At 51.3% G+C, this 7,854-nt stretch overlaps 1 protein-coding gene and 1 long non-coding RNA gene across 2 annotated transcripts in view; both read left to right on the top strand.

Annotated features, from left to right (window-relative positions):
* The first annotated feature begins 2,254 nt into the window (after positions 1 to 2,254).
* LOC116652696 lies at positions 2,255 to 7,217 on the top strand. Its single transcript, XR_004305840.1, has 3 exons — positions 2,255 to 2,351; positions 7,029 to 7,056; positions 7,204 to 7,217. It is a non-coding gene; the product is annotated as an uncharacterized LOC116652696 (long non-coding RNA).
* Positions 7,218 to 7,718: 501 nt separating this feature from the next.
* QPRT (quinolinate phosphoribosyltransferase) overlaps positions 7,719 to 7,854 on the top strand; it is a 17,049-nt gene continuing 16,913 nt past the window's right edge. Inside the window, exon 1 of the mRNA XM_015851154.2 lies at positions 7,719 to 7,815. The gene's annotated coding sequence lies outside the window, so the exon portion shown is untranslated. The remainder of the gene's footprint in view (positions 7,816 to 7,854) is intronic.

Here is a 7,854-nt window from a genome sequence, read left to right as displayed (position 1 = left end):
TATGGGGTGGTTATGGGGTTTATGGGGTTATAGGGTCGTTATAGGGTCGCTATGGGGTGGTTATGGGGTTATGGGGTTATAGGGTCATTATAGGGTCGCTATGGGGCTCTATGGGGTCAATGGGGAACTTATAGGGTCGCTATGGGGTGGTAATGGGGTTAATGGGCTTATAGGGTCATTATAGGGTCGCTATGGGGCTCTATGGGGTCAATGGGGAACTTATAGGGTCGCTATGGGGTGGTTATGGGGTGGTTATGGGGCCCCTATAGGGTCACTATGGGGTTATGGGGTTCCTATGGGGTTAATGGGGCTCTATGGGGCTCTATGGGGTCAATGGGGTTATAGGGTCATTATAGGGTCGCTATGGGGTGGTTATGGGGTTATGGGGGTCCTATGGGGTTAATGGGGTTGTTATAGGGGCGCTATGGGGTGGTTATGGGGTTATGGGGTTATGGGGTTATGGGGTCGTTATAGGGGCGCTATGGGGTGGTTATGGGGTTATGGGGTTCCTATGGGGTTAATGGGGCACTATGGGGCTCTATGGGGTCGCTATGGGGTGGTTATGGGGTTATGGGGTTATAGGGTCATTATAGGGGCTCTATGGGGTTATGGGGTGGTTATGGGGCCCCTATAGGGTCACTATGGGGTTATGGGGTTCCTATGGGGTCAGTGGGGCTCTATGGGGTCGCTATGGGGTGGTTATGGGGTTATGGGGGTCCTATGGGGTCAATGGGGCGCTATGGGGCTCTATGGGGTGGTTATGGGGTTATAGGGTCATTATAGGGTCGCTATGGGTTTATGGGGTTCCTATGGGGTTAATGGGGCGCTATGGGGCTCTATGGGGTCAATGGGGCTCTATGGGGTCGCTATGGGGTGGTTATGGGGTTATGGGGTTATAGGGTCGTTATAGGGGCGCTATGGGGTGGTTATGGGGTTTATGGGGTTATAGGGTCATTATAGGGTCATTATAGGGTCGCTATGGGGTGGTTATGGGGTTATGGGGTTCCTATGGGGTCAGTGGGGCTCTATGGGGTCGCTATGGGGTTAATGGGGTTATAGGGTCTTTATAGGGTCACTATGGGGTTATGGGGTTCCTATGGGGTTAATGGGGCGCTATGGGGCTCTATGGGGTGGTTATGGGGTTATAGGGTCATTATAGGGTCGCTATGGGGTGGTGACATTATAGGGTGACACTTATGGGGTGACACTTATGGGGTGACCCACATTATGGGGTGACCCACATTTATGGGGTGACACTTATGGGGTGACCCACATTATGGGGTGACACTTATGGGGTGACACTTATGGGGCTGCCCCACATTATGGGGTGACACTTATGGGGTGACACTTATGGGGTGACCCACATTTATGGGGTGACACTTATGGGTGACACTTATGGGTGACACTTATGGGGTGACACTTATGGGGGTAGACCACATTTTAATAGGGTGACACTTATGGGGTGACACTTATGGGGTGACCCAACATTATGGGGTGACACTTATGGGGTGAGACACTTATGGGGTGACATTATGGGTGACACTTATGGGGTGACCCACAATTTATTGGGTGACCACTTATGGGGTGAACACCTTAATGGGGTGAACACTTATGGGGTTGAAACACTTTTATGGGGTGACACTTATGGGGTGACTCCACATATGGGTGAACACTTATGGGGTGACCCACATTTTATGGGGTAGAACACTTATGGGGTGACACTTATGGGGTGACACTTATGGGGTGACCGCAACATTTATGGGGTGACAACCTTATGGGGTGAACCCCACATTATGGGGTCGACACTTATGGGGTGACATTATGGGGTGCCCACATTATGGGGTGACACTTTATGGGGTGACACTTATGGGGCTGCCCCACATTTAACTGGGTGAACATTATGGGGTGAACACTTATGGGTGACCCACATTTTATGGTGACACTTATGGGGTGACACTATGGGGTGACACTTATGGGGCCTGCCCCACATTAGGGGTGAACTACTTATGGGGTGACACTCTATGGGGTGAACACTTATGCGGGTGACCCCACATTGTATGGGTGACCCACATTATGGGGTGGACACTTATGGGTGACACTTATGGGGCTTGCCCCGACATTATCGGGGTGACACATAGTATGGGTGACACCTTATGTGCCGGGGGTGACACTTATGGGGCTGCCCACATTATGGGGTGACACTATGGGGTGACGCACTTAGTGGGGGTGACAACTTATGGGGCTGGGCCCCACATTATGGGGTGACTACTTATGGGGTGACAAACTTATGGGGTGACACTTATGGGGTGACACTTATGGGGTGACACTTATGGGGTGACCCACATTATGGGGTGACACTTATGGGGTGACACTTATGGGGTGACACTTATGGGGCTGCCCCACATTATGGGGTGACACTTATGGGGTGACACTTATGGGGTGACACTTATGGGGTGACACTTATGGGGTGACCCACATTATGGGGTGACACTTATGGGGTGACACTTATGGGTGACAGCTTTGGGTGACACTTATGGGGTGACCCAACATTATGGGGTGACATTATGGGGTGACACTTATGGGGTGACCCAAATTATGGGGTGACACTTATGGGGTGACACCTTATGGGGTGAACACTTAATGGGGTGACACTTATGGGGTGAACTTATGGGTGACCACATTAATGGGGTGAACACTTATGGGGTGACCCACATTTATGGGGTGACACTTATGCGGGTGAAACTTATGGGTACACTTATGGGGTGACCACATTTATTGGGGTGACCACTTATGGGTGACCCACATTATGGGGGTGACACTTATGGGGTGACACTTTAGGGGTGACCCACATTATGGGGTTGACACTTATGGGGTGACACTGATGGGGCTGCCACACATTTATGGGGTGACACTTATGGGGTGACACTTATGGGTGACCACATTTATGGGGTGAACTTATGGGGTGACACTTATGGGGTGACACTATGGGGGCTGCCCCACAATTATGGGTGACACTTATGGGGTGACACTTATGGGGTGAACTTTATGGGGTGACCCCACATTTATGGGGGTACCACATTTATGGGGTGAACACTTATGGGTGACACTTATGGGGCCTGCCCACATTATGGGTGAACACTTATGGGGTGAACAACTTATGGGGTGCACTTATGGGGCTTGCCCACATTAGGGGGTGACAACTTATGGGGTGACACTTACTGGTGACACTTATGGGGCTGCCCCACAATTATGGGGTGACACTTAATGGGGTGACCACTTATGGGGTGACCTTATGGGGTTGACAAACTTATGGGGTGACACTTATGGGGTGAAGCCACATTTAATGGGGGTGACACTTATGGGTGACACTTATGGGGTGCACACTTAATGCGGGCCCTGCCCACACTTATGGGGTGACACTTATGGGGTGAAACTTATGGGGTGACACTTATGGGGTGAACACTTATGGGGGTGACCCACATTTATAGGGTGACACTTATGGGGTGACACTTATGGGGTGACACTTATGGGTTGACCAAACATTATCAGGTGACAATTATGGGGTGACACTTATGGGGTGAACTTATGGGGTGACACTATGGGGTGACCCACCATTAGGGGTGGACACTTATGGGTGACACTTATGGGGTGACCCACATTATGGGGTGACACTTAATGGGGTGACCCACATTATGGGGTGTACAACTTATGGGGTGACACTTATGGGGTGACCCAACATTTATGGGGTGGACCACTTATAGGGTGACCCACTTATGGGGACACTTATGGGGTGACACTTATGGGGTGACACTTATGGGGTGACCCACATTATGGGGTGACACTTATGGGGTGACACTTATGGGGTGACACTTATGGGGTGACCCACATTATGGGGTGATCCACTTGATGGGGTGACACTTATGGGGTGCCACATTATGGGGTGACACTATATGGGGCCCTGGGCGGAGTTATGGGGGTGAAACCCACATTATGGGGTGACACTTATGGGGTGACACTTATGGGGTGAGCACTTTGGGTGACCTTATGGGGTGACACCACATTTATAGGGTGACCACTTATGGGTGACCATTATGGGGTGACCCACATTATGGGGTGACACTTATGGGGTGACACTTATGGGGTGAACTTTATGGGTGACCCACATATGGGGGGGTTTTTTTTTTTTTTTTGGAAACACTTATGGGGCTGCCCCACATTATGCGGGTGACATTATGGGGTGACACTTATGGGGTGACACTTATGGGGTGACACTTATGGGGTGACCCACATTTATGGGGTGACACTTATGGGGTGACACTTATGGGGTGACACTTAGGGGTGACACTTATGGGGTGACGCCACATTATGGGTGACACTTAATGGGTGACCCACCATTATGGGGTGACACTTATGGGGTGACACTTATGGGTGACCCACATTCAGGGGTGACAACTTATGGGGTGACACTTATGGGGTGACACTTATGGGGTGACCCCACATGTAATGGGGTGACACTTAATGGGGTGACACTTATGGGGTTGACACTTAATGGGGTGACCCCACATTATGGGGTGACCAACTTATGGGGTACCCACACTTATAGGGTGACACTTATGGGGTGACACTTAATGGGGTGACCCCACATTATGGGGTGACCCTTATGGGGCTGCCCCACATTATGGGGTGACCTTATGGGGAGTGCAGCACTTATGGGGTGACCCTCACATTAATGGGGTGACACTTATGGGGCTGCCCCAAATTACGGGTTGACACTTATGGGGTGACGAACTTATGGTGACACTTATGGGGTGACACTATGGGGTGGACACTTATGGGGGTGACCCAACATTATGGGGTGAACACTTATGGGGTGACACTGTGCATGGGGTGACCCAAATTATGGGGTGACACTTAATGGGGTGACACTTATGGGGTGATCCACTTTATGGGGTGACACTTATGGGGGACACTTATGGGGTGACCCACATTTATGGGGTGACACTTATGGGGTGACCTTATGGGGTGACACTTATGGGGTGACCACATTTATGGGGTGACACTTATGGGGTGACAACTTATGGGGTGACACTTATGGGGGTGAGACCCACATTAATGGGGTGACACTTTATGGGGTTGAACACTTATGGGGTGACACTTATGGGGTGACCCACATTATGGGGTGACGCCACATTATGGGGTGACACTTTATGGGGTGACCCACAATTTATGGGGTGGACACTTAGGGTGACACTTATGGGTTGACACTTGTATGGGGTGAACCCCACATTTAATGGGGTGACACTTATTGGGTGACACTTAGGGGTGAACTTAATGGGGGGTGACCCCACATTATGGGGTGACACTTATGGGTGACAACTTATGGGGGTGACACTTATGGGGTGAACCCACATTATGGGGTGAGCCCACATTATGGGTGACACTTATGGGGTGACCCACATTTATGGGTGACCCACACTTATAGGGTGACACTTATGGGGTGACAATGTATGGGTGACACTTATGGGCTGCCCACATTATGGGGTGACACTTATGGGTGACACTTAGGGTGAACCTTATGGGGTGACCCACATTATGGGGTGACCACTTAGGGTGACACTTATGGGTGAACACTTATGGGGTGACCCACATTATGGGGTGGACACTTACCTCGGGCGTGCCCTTCATCGGGCGTACCCCATTATAGCGGGTGCACACTCCTAATGCGCGTCGACCCACTTATCCCGGGGATAGCACACTCCTATTCGGGGATGCCCATAACATCTCATGCGTGACAATTACTCGGGGCTGACCAATTATGGGGTGACCTCTACTGGGGTGACCCACATTACTGCCGGTGCCCACATCCTTATCGGGTGCATCACTACTATGCGGGGTGACACTTAATGGGGCTGGACACTTCATGGGGTCGACCACATTCATCGGGGCTCGACACTTACTCGGGGCTGACACACACCACTCAATGGGGTGACACCATCTATGGGCCTGCCCTCCACATAATGGGGTGGACACTTATGGGTGACACTTATGGGGTGACACTTATGGGGTGACCCACATTTATGGGGTGACCACTATGGGGTACACTTATGGGGTGACACTTATGGGGTGAACTTTATGGGGTGACCCAACTATGGGGTGACACTTATGGGGTGAACCCACATTATGGGTGCACACTTATGGGGTGATTCCAGGGTGACACTAGGGGTGACCCACATTATGGGGTGAACTTATGGGGGTGACACTTTATGGGGTGACAACTTAATGGGGGTGATCAACTTATGGGGTGACCACATTTAATGGGGTTGACAACTATGGGGTGACACTTATGGGTTGACACTTAGTGGGGTTGACACTTATGGGGTCGACCACATCTATGGGTGACATTATGGGGTGACCCATCATTATGGGGTGACACTTATGGGGTGACACTTATGGGGTGACACTTAATGGGGTGACGCCCACATTATGGGTGACACTTAATGGGGTTGACACTTAAATGGGGTGACACTTATGAGGGAGTGGACACTTATGGGGTGACCACATTATGGGTGACAACTTATGGGTGACACTTAAATGGGGTGACCCCATTTATAGGGTGACACTTATGGGGTGACACTTATGGGTGACACTTATGGGGTGACCACTTATGGGGTTGACCCACATTATGGGGTGAACTTATGGGGTGACACTTATTGGGGTGACCCAACATATATGGGGTGACACTTATGGGGTGAACACTTATGGGGTTCCACTTATGGGGTGACACTTATGGGGTGACCCACATTAATGGGTGACACTTATGGGGTGACACCCACATTATGGGGTGACAACTTTGGGGTGCACACTTATGGGGCTGCCCACATTAATGGGGTGACACTATTAATGGGTGAACACTTCATGGGGTGCACTTATGGGGTTGACACTTATGGGGTTGACACTTATGGGGCTGCCCCACATTAGGGTGACACTTATGGGGTGACACTTAATGGGGTGACCCACATTATGGGCAGGTGACACTTATGGGGTGACACTTATGGGGTGCCCCAAACATTATGGGGTGACACATTTTTTTTTTTTTTTTTTATGGGGTGACCCACATCTCACTCGCGGGTGCACACTTATGCGGGTGACACTTGTATGGGTGACCTTAATGGTGACACTTATGGGGTGACCGCCACCTTATAGGTGACACTTATGGGTGACACTTATGGGGTGACACTTATGGGGTGACCCACATTATGGGGTGACACTTATGGGGTGACACTTATGGGGTGACACTTATGGGGTGACACTTATGGGTGACCCACATTTATGGGGTGGACACTTATGGGGTGGACACTTATGGGGTGACACTTATGGGGTGACCCCACATTATGGGGTGGACACTTATGGGGTGACACNTTATGGGGTGACACTTATGGGGTGACCCACATTATGGGGTGACACTTATGGGGCTGCCCCACACTTATGGGGTGACCCTTATAGGGCTGCCCCACACTTATGGGGTGACACTTATAGGGCTGCCCCACACTTATGGGGTGGCACTTATGGGGCTGCCCCACACTTATGGGGTGACCCTTATAGGGCTGCCCCACACTTATGGGGTGGCACTTATGGGGCTGCCCCACACTTATGGGGTCTTGCCCCACCCCACACATCCGGGATCCTCCCCACCCCCCCTATGGGCGGAGCTATAGGGCCGAGCCCCCCCCCCCCCCTAAAGGGCCTCTTATAGGGCCGCATTGCCCCATAGATCAATCCGAAGGTCACAGGGACCCACAGCTCGGCCCCATAGAGGTGAGTTCTGCCCCATAGATTGGGGTTCTGCCCCATAGA

Source organism: Coturnix japonica, unplaced genomic scaffold, assembly GCF_001577835.2.
Source record: "Coturnix japonica isolate 7356 unplaced genomic scaffold, Coturnix japonica 2.1 chrUnrandom722, whole genome shotgun sequence".
Classification (NCBI taxonomy): domain Eukaryota; kingdom Metazoa; phylum Chordata; class Aves; order Galliformes; family Phasianidae; genus Coturnix; species Coturnix japonica.
The sequence above is the reverse complement of the archived record's forward strand: the minus strand, read 5'-3'. Positions and strand labels throughout refer to the sequence as shown.